Source organism: Melanerpes formicivorus, unplaced genomic scaffold, assembly GCF_026170545.1.
Source record: "Melanerpes formicivorus ecotype bairdi unplaced genomic scaffold, bMelFor1.0.p_v2 SCAF_25, whole genome shotgun sequence".
NCBI lineage: Eukaryota > Metazoa > Chordata > Aves > Piciformes > Picidae > Melanerpes > Melanerpes formicivorus.
In genome coordinates this window covers 6,758,174-6,771,609 of record NW_027142377.1, presented here as the reverse complement: position 1 = coordinate 6,771,609, position 13,436 = coordinate 6,758,174, and the positions used below count along the sequence as shown (strand labels likewise).

Below are 13,436 nucleotides of genomic sequence, written 5' to 3'. Positions count from 1 at the left end.
TTAGTAAACCTTTCAGTTGGTAGCTTTCTATCTTTTAATTTTTAAAACTTAAATGCTCTTTGATGCTTAAATTCTGCCACAGTTACTGAATACCACTCAGACTAGACGTGTTTTAAGTGCTAAAATTGGAAGGAATGTTTTGCCCAGTATAAAGCCAAATGTACAGCGTATGAACAAAGAGAATCAACGTCTTTCATCATTCCTGTTCAGCTGTCTGGCCCAGTTTCATTTCCTTTGATGGAAAAATGATAAATATAAATTACAAATTATACTCATCTGGGGAAAGTCAGTAGATTAAACTTTCAGTTAAGAAAACCCTCTACTGAGAGAGAATCTCCTGTGATCTTACTGGCTTCTGCTGCACTGGAGATCTGAAGATAGTCTGTCTAATTTGAAAGAGAAAAAGTGCGATGACTTACTTGAAACCCAAAAGCACTCGTCAGAAAAAGCAAACAAACCTAATAACTGCTAAAGATTTTTGTTACTTATGGGACAGAGACTGAGAGTGGCTGACACGAGAATGGGCGATATGGATTCAATAGTTTGGGTGACGGACAGAGCAAAGGAGCAGGAATGAAGAGGGAATTAATGATGGATGTCAACAGGTAGGTTGTGTAGGTAGTGTCAACCTGAAAGCAGAACAAAAAGGTAAAATGGAGAGCAAGTTTAGAAGCAGGGCAATAGTGTCCTGCTTGCTGTTTGTATTTCCAAAGTATGGAGCAGAGGGAGTATAACAGGAATTGACAATGGCTCCATAATGAGATGAGGATTAGGAGTAGTAAATGGTGGAACATTTTGAGCATCAAGATGCTTTGTTTGAAAGACTGTTTGGAATGGGGAAAGATTAGAAATAATCTAGATACTGGCAAGTGTCATTATTTGGAAGGCACAATTGTTTGCTTAATGTAGTCTGTGTTCTGCTTTGCACCCTGGAAGGGGGACCTAAGGTCCCTGAATTGAAACAAATTCATGAAATATTTTATCGTTATCCAGAACTAATCCAAAGAAAGGATGATGGTTTACTGCAGGTTAATTGTACTGGTTCAATTGGCAGACACTTCTGTGGTGCTTCCAATCCTGCCAATTTCCCTGTGGGAGTCAATGTGTCACTTTATGGTAGATTTTCTTTAATCAGTTTTCCACCTGCCCTGACCAAGGTCATATTCAGAAACTGTTTTAATAAATCTACCTGCAGTCATATTGGCCTTCTTTAGAGTAGTCTTTATGTGCTATGTTGTGATTGTGTTTTTTAGTGTATTGCTGCTTCACTGTGTGAGGTTTTTCTTACAAAGAGATAAGTGAAGAGTATCTGTGTAAGGCTGGGGATAAAAAAAATTCCCTTTAGTGTGGTAAAGGTGTGTTTAACTGCAGCATAGGCAAGCTATTCCAGGAGTCCATTTTTCAGGACCTCGTTAGAAAGGTCAGACCTGTTCTTGAACATTTTTTCTTGCTATTCCTACTGCTAATCAGTTAAGGGAGGAGAAATTAAATTTGCATACTCTCCACATAGTGGTGTAGAAAAGCACCACTCCTTTAAAAAGCAAATTAACCCCCTTTGAAAACAGGAAATCTGCATGAATGGTTTTCTCTCTTTTTTAATTTTGATTTTTATTACTTTTTTGTCATCTCCAGCTCTATAAAACACCTCACCTTTTATCCCAACAGTGTATCTTGCTCTTAATGGCTTGATAAAATTTGAATTTGACTTTTTCTTTTGAAGGTTATTTTTCTTTCTTTTTTTCTCTGAGGCATCAAATATATACTTTTGGTCTGTGAAAGGCTTTTCACTGAATACTATTCATGAATACCTTTTTTGTTAGTCAGTCAGCCGTTCACGACTTACTGTACAGTTTCAAGGAGGTGTAACTTTTATTAAGATCAGGATGACTTGGAAATATTTATGTTAAAAATCAATAATGTAATCTTTAGCCTAAGGAAGGAAGGTTGAAGGCCATATTAAAGCCAGCAAGATTTGGAGCATCTAGCACTTCTATCATGTGATAAACATTAATATTAATGAATTATTGTTTACACTCCCTGAACACTCTCTAGTGTTCTCTTTGATGTTAATTACTTTACAGTAGATCAGATAAATATATTCTTGGTGCCAGACAAGTAAGGAAGTATTTCCTCTTCATTTAACTGTGTCCCTTAGCAACATAGTAGGTCTTAGTAGTTGGTTAGTAACACGTATTTTTGCTGTGTTTGCCATATACAAATGCTTGTCTTTTTGTCTTCTGGTATGAGTGGCACTTTGTTACTAAATTTCTTCCAAAAATGATACCAAAATGTAAAGAGGTGGTTGTATGTGGTTACAATGCAGCCTTAGCAACATCCTCAGACATGTGAAAGCAAAGTTTGTTCTTTTTTGGTTTTGTGTGTGTTTGTTGTCTTCTTACTGATGGGAACCAATTAGAATGGGGAATGAGTTCACTGCATTCCTGACTTCAAGGAACTGTAGTCTGTCACGTGCTGTCATCTCTGTTGTTTCATTCTTCCTAACAAAGGCAGTTGCAAGGCCAGCGCACTATCAAACTTTTAATTAGAAAATGACCTGTTGCTTTCCAAAGGGTAATTCCCTCTCAATTTGTAATGTATGGCTGGGTTTTTTCTGTTCAAGTCCATGGAAAAAACCTAAAATTATTCTTTTTTACTTAATTTATGAAGTGTCTTCTTTCCTGTGGTGGCTCTTTAAAAAGATGCAGACTCACAGTAAGTGAAAACTCAGCTTTCCGAATATTGTCGAAGGGCCCTAATTGGCACAGTCGACAGTGTCTTGGGTAGGTGATTTTTGCAGCATGTGAGTATTCATCCTTTGTTTTTACTCCTGTAATTTTCACATAGTTTTGGGATTTGTTTGGGGGTTTTGTTGTTGTTTATGTTTTTTTTTATTTATTTGTTATACACTATATTAGCAGCATCTATCATAATGTATTTTAATGTAAAATTTCTGACTGCTGGGAAGCATTGCTTAAGTTCTGTCAGAAATCTTACTGCTGTATACAAAGAAGCTTTTCTGTCTTGTCTACCTGTCTTTTTGAACTTGGTGGGTTTCCAATAACATGAGTACAGGTGAATATTGTAACAGGAAGAAAAGAAAATTTCCAGCCTGTAACATGATCTGTCTATTGGAAGAATGCTTCATATGTTTATCTACTGCTCGCAGTAAAAAGCCTTTAGACAGGGTACTACTGTTGTACTGCTTTAGAACTGTGCTCCCTAAAAATGACCCTGGAATTCATGGCTGAATGTTTTGAGCAGGATACAAGTGGATTTATACTATTGAAACTAACTGTAAAGCCTTAAAATGATAGGCTTGCATGTTTTCTGGGATTATTATCATTTTATTCCACTGTTTTTAAAATCATCAGAACTTGAAACTTATACTAAATCATCTTGGTTTTATGTATCCAGCAAGTTATAAAGGTTGAGGGATACATTTTGTCCTCAAGTACAACAAATTGTCTTTAAGTGTGTGTTTGTGAACCTCTCCTGCATCTATGCAGATATGCTGTAATGCTGGGGCAGAAGTTGACCTTGTCTTTTCAAATCTGTTCTTTCCTGTTGCTGCTGCTTTTGTTGGAATGCTTTGTTTCTGAAGGTGAGAGAACATGACATTTTGAAGAAAATTGACTTTTTCTTAAGCAGTTTTCTTAACCAAAAATACATACAGGAATCTGTGTATGTTAAAAGGAGCTGTGAAATCCAAGTAATGATGCATAATTCAGCATTATAAAGACAGTAGCCTTAAAAAAAAACCCTGCTTTTGTGTTATACTACATTAATTCCTAGTTTCTGTACGAATAAAAGTGCTCTTGGCAGATATGGTTTGCATACATAGATTCACAAGGAACTTTCTTCTAAAACCTCCAATGCTTTCTGGTAATTCTAAACTGTAAGGACATTTAAAGCAGTTATTATTTATATTTAAAGCAATTATTATTTAATTTCCCATGCATATTGAGTGACAGTTCGTTTATAAATGGCTGGTGAGTAGAGCTAACTGCAAATGTGGTAACATTAAACTTCAATGGAGACGAATCTGGCAGGTTACATTTCTTTCATATTTTTGTGTTTCCTTTGAAAGAAAAACTTTCCCAGATGGTCATTGCAGAGGACTGAATGTGACCAGTAATTTTATGTAAGCATTTAAGTTCATAACCTCTGTCAGAATTCCTTATTTGGGTGTTAGATTCTTTGCAGAGTTTTTCATGTTTTACCATTATCTTTACCCTATTAAATGAAGGCAAGTTGAGGGTAAGACTATCTGTAAGGTCATAGTGAAACTTAAAGCATGATGGACAAAGTATACTTAGTGAGGTTGAAACCAGAAATAAACATACCAAGGAGAGAATATGGTCATGCTGATAGTTATAAATTAAGTGTCAAGTTTTCAAATCTGGGAAAGTATCATCAGAATTTATAAAGTTCTATTTAAATAGTCCATTCTCCTCACTCAGACATCTGTTACTGGTTATTGTTTGAGTGACCACCATGTACATTATACATAAAGGAATGTGTTTTTTGTAAGATCTCTGCTAATGTGGCAGATAAAATCCCAGTGTTTGATAGCAGTGCCAAAGGGCAAAGAGGTGCTGAACAATATTCCTCATCTTTACCATAACTTTCCTTCCTGGAAAAATAGGCTTTGACAGTGGGAAAATGAAGACCGAGATAAGGAGAGGTGGAAAGAGGCTTGGGAACTGAGAGTGATATAGACCAGAACTGTACTTCAGCAAGCAGGGAAAAAGTAATCTCTTATGCTGATGCATCAATAACTATTTTTCTGTTGATTACAAATTTGAGTTATATTTCCTTGCTATGCTAATGAATTATAAGGACTGGCAAGTTAAGAAACTGTTGTTTTTGTTGGCTGTAGTGGAAACTGGGCCTAGCTTTTACAGTTCTGCCAGCTGATTGTCTTCTTTAAAAGAAAAATGCACTATTATTATTAATGCTCAGAATTTCATTTTTCAGAGGGGGCAGAATCAGAACCGATGAAAGTTATTTACCCCTTGTGGGACATGAAGCAATTGACCGTGAGGATTCCCTCAACTTTATTGATGATGGCCATTAAATTGCAGTGCAGCACACAGGGATGTTTATTGCATGTGAACTGTTTGTTTCACTCTCACTGAGCTAAGCAGGGAAAATGCAGGTTATTTAAAAAAATCAGGTGTACTGTGGGCACTTGTAGTACTTTTTTGTTTTCCATTTTAACGTATTGCTGGATAGACATAGACATTGCGGCTAAGCTTTTCAGTCAGGTGACATCTTGGACACCTTTTATTAGATGATAAATCTTAACTTCACTGGGCTGCTTTTTTCTGTCAGTTTTACTCTAACACTCACCCATTTAGAAGATGCATTATGGAGGAATTGTGACCTTGGCAGACACAGAGGAAATCTTGAATAATGAACGTAAACTCATGAAAAACGTTGTGAAGCATTAGAAGACCTCTGGCAATTTTTTGACAGGCTTACCGGTAGAGTAAGGAGAAAAGGAATGTGATAAATGTTAAAATAGATGTATTTTTGGCAAGTAAATGATTAAAAAAAAACCCCACACAAACAAAACCCTGAACAGATTAAGGAACTGTTTTATACAAGATTAACATCTTACATACAGAAGGTGTTTTTTTGTTGTGGTGGTGGCGTGTTGGTGTTTTTTTTCCCCAGCAGTTCAGTCAGTATGTCTGAAACAAAATTGGTTTCCAGAGGCAGAAAGCACTAACTCGAGCACGGTTTTCTATTTGCACACATCAGGAGAGGATACTAACGTGCATCTGCTGAGTTTTGCTATCTACTAAGATATCATTAACGGCACATTTTTGAAACAGACACATTGGCAACTAATAATCCAGTTTCGTCATGTTCATAGCTGCCAGAGGAACAATAGGTTTTAATATAGTTGTCTATTTTAGTCAATTTGTCATCTGCACTGGAATAAGTACACAGAAAGACAGATTTTAGCATGTGTGTGAATAATAACCTTTGGCAAATGTGTTCTTTTTAAACTGCCCTTGTTCTCTGTATTTGAGACTTTGTATGATAGGACTAGAAAGGTGTCACATCAACGTCTAACATCTGTGGTAGGCAAATTAACTCAAACTCCATTAAAGCAGAATACAGGTTTGTGTAGCACGTTGGGAAAAAGTCAAAACACCCATTGTAAAGAGAATTCATGCATCACAGCCTCCTGGCTTCTTTACAGCAATTGGTGAGTGTAAGGAACAGGGAAATGTGGTTGGTATAACCTGTTCAGATTCTTCAAAAGTGATTGACATGGTGCTTCAGCAAAGTCTCTTTCAGTGAGCCGAAGAAGGCCCTTACATAGATTACCAAGTGAAGGGATAAAAGGGGGTGGAGACAGAACTGGAGCTGAAGAGGGGAACTTTGGGGCAGACACTTTGTGACTGTGAAGGGAGCTGAATAACAAAGACTTACAATGAAGTATTGTAAGAAGATCTTAGACCATTTACTAACTGTTCAGTAAAATGACAGATTGTTAGGTGAATGCAAAGTACATGGAGGTGAAGGAGAGCAGTTTCAAACTTATGGATACAGGTGATGATGGGACTTGAGCACAAGGCCTACCACGCAGGAATGACTTCTTAAAGTTTATAGTATTTTCTGAAAGCATCAGCTGAATTCACAGAAGCATTTTAAAGAGCAAAGTCAGTTTGGGGGATTAGTAGGAATAGAATGAAGAAAGCAGGAATAATACCATCACTGTGCCATGGTACTGGGGGTACATCTGCTTTTTAAACACTATGAGTACTTAGTTCTTCTAGAACTAGGGAGAGCTGTGGAACTTCAGTAGAGGGAACAATTTAACTTTCTTCAGCATGGAAAAGGTAAAGCTAGTAGTGGGTGGGGAGTGAAAGTGGTCTATTAAATCATGGATGGCAGGAAAAGATAAATAAGAAATGACTGTTTTAATTTAACAACCAAGGGCATGTAATTAAACCAACCTGATAATTTCAAATTAACTAGAAAATATGCTTCTTCATGCATGTGTGATCTGGTTTTGGGACTGCTTGCCACAGGACATTGCAGATGCCAAACTTCATGCAGTTTTATAAAGCAGTTTAACAAATTCTAGGTGAAAACCATCACTGATGTCTTCTAAATACAGATGCCAGCTATGGGATGGAATCCCTGAAATCTCACATTGCTGAGTGTCTAATACATCTACTGAGCAAAGCATCATTATTTGCATATCTGTTTAAAATTGTTCTTGTAGGCATCTAAAACTTACTGCTGTCAATGGCATACAGGTCATTGCAGACCTTTGGACTGACCCAATATAACTTCTTGTGTATTTAAAGTGTACATTTTGCCACATAAAATCAACACTGTTTACCATTTGAAGTGATTTTAATGTTTTCCACGTGTGTCACAATTCTTGCTGATTATCACTGGAACTTGACTTTTTGTAAACATCATTGGGAGAAATATTTTCCACCTATTCCTAATTAGTAATGTAATCCCCAGGAAATTTGATAAGAATGGCTTTGAAATGTAAAGCTTCAACTGTTTTTAAATGCATTCCCATATACCAGTTGAAATTCTAGGTACTGATAGTCCTTCTGAAAATTACCAAAATGGTGGGTTTGTGTTTTTTTTTCTTTGAGGCAGCAGCTTTTTTGATCTCAGTGAAATAGATAAATATTTTTGAGAATACTTCAGTCCTTCTTGCCATTTCCCCTCACTCCAGCTTTAAACCAGGATTTAGTTGAAATCTTGGCAGCATGTTATTTTTGTTATACTTAATAGCAGGTGAAAAGGAGCCATGTGCTAACCACACTGTCTGTACATTGTATTAAAAAAGTGCATTTCCCCTTGGATTTTCATTACTTGATTGACCACAGTGTGAATGTAACAGCTATCAATGCATGCAGTGTGAAAAAGCACTACAGAAAACGACAAAACCAGTTATAGATTAAGCTGTCTTTGTGTAAAGTATACACAGTTTGGGTGTTTTTTCTGTGTCCCTTCAATGTTCATTCTGGTATTAAAAACAGTCACACTTTGGGTCTTCATTTCCCCTAGTGGAAGAGATTTGACTAAACCGTTGTATTACAAGTCTTCAGAAGGAAAGTGGTAGGCACTTGATCTTCCAACCTGAGGAACTGGATGAGGAGGGAGGAGAGAATATTTACAGTAGGAGTTTTTTGTTTGTTTTTGTTAACAGTTTTTGCTGTGCCTGCTGCACATCTGCCTTCCTTAGCTGATGTGTTACTGGGTGCCTCTGGAAAACCTGGTGCTAGACCGCACAGGTGTAGTTTCACCTGCACCTAAGATGTAGTCATCCATCACCTGCTTTTCATTGCTCAGAGGTTTTGCTAGTCACTCCCTGTTTATTTCTACCAAACTGAGTAAGCTTTTCAATATGCATTTTAAAACAGATACTTCATCCAAACTAGTTTAGTAGAAGACAGTTGTACATGTTCAGTTCTGAAAGCAGTAATCTCTGGAAGAATTAAGATGGAAGCGAAATAGGCAAGGGCAGGCAAATGGGGAGATAGCTTCCTTAACTTGCCCTTGCGTGTCACTAACTCTTATGTGTTCAGCTATGTTAATATTTTACATATTCTTATAAATCAATTGTTGCTCCTATTCCTTCTGTATCTTCTTTTATTGTTTTTCTTTATGCACAAAATCTGCTTATGATGCCAGATGAAAATTTTTTTTCCCCCTTAGACACTTTCCAGCTGGTAATTCCTTGAGGTTTTTGCTGACCTGTTTCCAGTTTGAAATACAACGAATGCTCCATCCAATTGATTCTGACTTTTCAGCAGCAGGATTTAGAGCATCACTTGCTCACTTGAAAAGCTCATCTGTTTCCTCCCTTGTAACTTTGTAGATAAAGCACTGATTATTTTGCTGAGCTTTCCTCTGCTTTATGTTGACTAAATATGCTTCCACTTAATGGAAGGATTTTGTCCAGAGGGCATCACTTCTGTAATATGCTTTTTTTTTTCAGAAGTGTATCACTTTCTTTCATACATTGTTTCTGGAAAAGCTTTCATGCAGTCAAAACTTTCCTGGCTTAACTTTGTTTTAAAGACAAGTAAGTTTAAAAAAAACAACCCTTTTTTATGCACTTGGAAAATGTAACATTTCAACCACTTAAGCAAATTTAACAGTATTAAAAATTTTGGCATTCTAATACCTTTTTGAAAATAAAAAATGTTTGCTTTATGTATTTGTCTTAACTCTTAAGTATGTATAATCAATGTATCTTTAATTTGTTAAGCTGTTTTGGCATTAAGATTTAACATCTGCAAATATTTTATGTTGAAACATGGACTACAGATGTTTGGTTTGGTTTTCTGCTGCCTTCTGCTTCTGACTTCAGCAGCTGCATGCTGCAGTAGGTAATGTCTCAGTGTGAGGGAGAGAATTAAAATTTAGAGCAGGTGAGACCTTGTCTTATTGTATAAAAAGGAGTCAGAGACTTTGAAATAATTGCAAAGTTGGGGAATGTGGAACAATTTCTTGCATGGGACCTGCCCTTGCTTCCCTGTTCTGTTTTTGGGAGAGGGAAATCAGCCCATCCCTGCAGCTGTTGTACAATAAACTCAAGAAATATGTTACTGGATTCATCAGATGCTTGAGAATTGCTGCTCACTTCATCTTAGTAATGTACACATTACCTTCCCAAACAAACGTTGTGGTTTATCTCTTCTTCACATTACAAGAATTTTATAGATGTGTTTTCCGTGCTATCCACTAGTTGGATTTGTTGGGTTTTTTTTCTGACAGTTTACATCAAAAGATACTGAGGTTGGTGTCTCTTAAACTTCTTTTTTATTGCATTTAATTTTCTAGTCATGACTAGCATATGCAGAAACACATAAAAGCAGGTGGTATGTTACTAAGCTCCTTAGCTGTCCTGTGTGGTGGTTCTTTTCATGTGCTGAACGAATACATCAGTAGCTTGCAATACATACTTGGTGATCTTTTCTTTATATTTTAAAGTTGGCTCATTAATCTTCAAATAGAGCATGTATGTGAAAAGCTGTGAAAATTATTTAACCACAAGTCTGAAGAAGGCCCTCAAGCTTTTATTACTGGCTGTAATTTCTCCAGTAGATAATGTCATATTACTGTTTGCAATTTTAAGGTTTGTTCAAAGCTTAGTCCTGTGCTGTTTCTTAGCAGGACTTTAAGTAAGCCCTTCTATGTCTTATGAACCTCTACTCAGTTGTTCAGTTTAGTTATTCTGAGGAAGTGTTGACAAAACTGATAGGTACATGTCTGATCTACAGTGCAGAAATCAAAGGAAGTAATGATCATTGTTAGTGTTCTTAACATTTAATATGCCGATACCTATTGTTTTGGTGCATGATCGCTGCAAAGTGAATGATTCAGACACACAGGCTTTTGTACAGGGAGTATACTGCTTCCTTTGTCTGCCATCTGATTAAGAAACTAAATCCCAGCAGTGACTTTCTAGCTAGAGTCAAAAAGAATGTTTCAACTTCTAGTTTAGTACAGTAGTGACAAGGCTAGTCTTCCCATCATTAGTCACTTTCCTAATACCACAGGGATGCTGAGGGCACTGGAGCATCTCTTACAAGGAGAAGCTGAGAGACCTGGGGCTCTCCAGCCTGGGAAAGAGAAAACTGAGAGGGGATCTTATAAATGCATATAAATATCTAAAAGATGCAGGCCATGAGGATGGGGCTCAGCTCTTCTCACTAGTGGCCTGTGACAGGACAAGGGGCAACAGGTACAAACTAGCACACAGGGGGTTTCAATTGAACTTTACTTCAAGGCTGATGGAGCACTGCAGTTGGCTGCCCAGAGAGGTTGTGGAGTCTCCTCTGGAAATTTTCAAAACCCTCTCAGACACTTTACTGTGCAACCTTATCTAGGTGTACTTACACTAGCAAGGATTGGACTAGATGATCTCTTGAGGTTTATTCCAACTTCTGCCTCTACTAAACTTTTATAGTTTATAGTTACTAAGCTAGTAAGAGCTAGGTAAGGTAGCTCTAATCTTTATCTGTGCCCACTTATCAAATATCAGGTGATACACAATCTCATGTTATCCTGTGACACTCTGTTGGTGTGTCCAAGCCCTAGGAAATGTCCTTAAAATTTACAATTAGGACTTCATTGCATTTAGATTGTGACTATGTTCAGCTATCCAGTTGATATGGCTTCTCACTCTCTCCAACCCAAAGTGTCCTAAATTCCAATTGCCACAGAGATCAGTATTTCTTCATTGCTTGCTAGCTGTGATTTAAAAAATACCATGGGTTTGTAGTAGTATTTTACAGCAAAAGGGTGAAAGCACCTTGTTGGAATCTCATATTATCTTTTTATTATCTTGAACAAATACTGTACTGCTATTTCTGCTTTTCTGGATCAGCTCTGACACAGGCAGGGACATGGCAGATATCCTTTCAAAATAATGTTGAGAGCGCACTGTTGCTTGGAGACTTTGCCCGGAGGAAAAACTTGCTTTTTGCAATTGTTTGAGCTCTATGAAGCTCCTTTTTAATATGTAGGCTACAAAACCTCCTACAGAATTGGGATTGGACCAGCACAGATTGACAACCTAAATTAAGCTTAATTCTCTCATGCAATTTGGGGCTCTTTTTCAACATTGTACCTGATAGAGCAGTTCTCCGAGACCAGTTCAGATGTTTAGATTAAGTAATTACTGCTTAGCTTGACTGTGGGTGATGAGTTGAAGGGCTCTGTTTGCACTGAAGCATTCTTATGTTGCTAAAAACATGCAGATCTTTTACCTCAGCAGATAATTAAGGGGCTCTTGAAGGAGTTGCCTTGATTAATTTATTTTGATCTGTTAACTTGGGTGGATCTCTCACAATTATGTGCTCTAACAGCGCCATACTAGTCCTTAAGTTGAAAGTCTCCAGTATCATTCATATCTCCATCAGATCTGAAACTACTTAGACTTCTTTACATTTTCCTCAGGGTTGTATCATTCACAAGTATTTCTTGTTTTATTTTTTTACATCATTTCTTACCTTTGCTATATTGCCATCCAGCATCCTTTAAGAGTCTAAAATACTGCCTTGATGTTGCATTCTTTTTGTGTTCTCAGACCACATTTCTCAAAAGATTGTTCTAAAGGCTCATTCTCTGCTTGCCTCTCTTTGCTCTGAATGTGATCTTTAATGCTTCTATAGCTCATTGATTGCATTTTCAGATAACTACTACTTTTCTTCTGCTAAACCACTACAAAATTAAACACTCCTCCCTTGAGGAATTTCTCATACATAAACTATACTCCTAAACAAGCAAGCCAACCACAAAAGATTACTTATATTCAGGTTATATAGGGGGGAATTTTTCCCTGCTTCTGCAAGGTCTGAATGCATTAGGAATTTTATCCCTGCTTTTGGAAGGGCTGAATGCATTATAGGTTGTCCAGTTCCTGCTGAATATGGCTGTCTTTGAGGGTAGATCTTTAAGTTAGACCCTCCTATGCCATTGATTAGTCTTTATTTTACTGCTGCAGAGTGATCCCATAGCTTTCTGTCAGTAGGGGACTAAAAAGATCTAGGCACTGTCAGCTACTGGCTCTAGTCTTTCTTTAACGAGACCAGCTGTTTGTGGAAACATTTTTACAATTCTAGTAAATTAAATAGGGTCCCATTTGAGATTTCCAAAGCTTGCTTGTTTGTTGGATGCAAACTGCAACAGACAGTTTCTTAAACATAGCAGAGGTTGGTCTGTAGGTATGAATTTCTAGTTACTTTTCCAGTTAAGCACATCTTCCATCTTTCCCCCTTATGTCCTGCAAGCAGCTGTGGATTCCTCACCAATACCGAGTGACTCAGTGTTGAAGATGGATTTGGGTTGCAGCTTGTCTCCTCAGACCCATGCAGTATTTACAACAGGCCTCAAGATTTTCAAGTTTCCAGAACAAAGCAGTTCTTATCCAGAAAAAACAAAAAGTCAAAAGTGGAATTTTATTGTTTTCCCCTCTGACTTTAGCTTCTTCCTTCTTGGCCATTCTGAAGAATGGTCTTGGATTCTGAATTCCTTGAGTGTTCATGCTTGTGGCATCTTCCAGAGCCTTCTTTTACAATCACCAATTCCTCTTGTCAGATGACATGATTAATCTCATGGCAATAAAACCAATCACTGGTGACCTGTGTCCTAAACCACTCTCCTGAAATTCAGAGTTGAGTAACCATCTTGTTTGGAATGGTAGCTGAAGGGGTATTATTTTTGTGCAACTTGACTGTATGGTGAAAAAAAGATATTTATATTTTTTTTCCCTTTTTGCCTTTTTTTCCCTAGGATAAAAAACAAACCAAAATTAAACAAACAACAAAGCAAAATAAAACAAAACCCCAACAGCAGCAACAAAAAAACACCCCCAAACAAACAACCCAAAAAAATGAGCTCTGGAGATTCTGAAAATGTATATGGAAAAGCTATGC

At 37.2% G+C, this 13,436-nt stretch overlaps 1 protein-coding gene across 7 annotated transcripts in view; it reads left to right on the top strand.

The window, feature by feature from the left end:
- Positions 1-13,436, top strand: part of SLX4IP (SLX4 interacting protein) — an 83,082-nt gene that overhangs the window by 19,662 nt on the left and 49,984 nt on the right. Inside the window, exon 1 of one of the 7 annotated variants that reach the window (XM_068153173.1) lies at positions 511-605. The exons of the other annotated variants lie outside the window; for them this stretch is intronic. The gene's annotated coding sequence lies outside the window, so the exon portion shown is untranslated. Of the gene's footprint in view, positions 1-510; positions 606-13,436 lie in introns of those variants that run through there. 7 annotated transcript variants of the gene reach the window in all.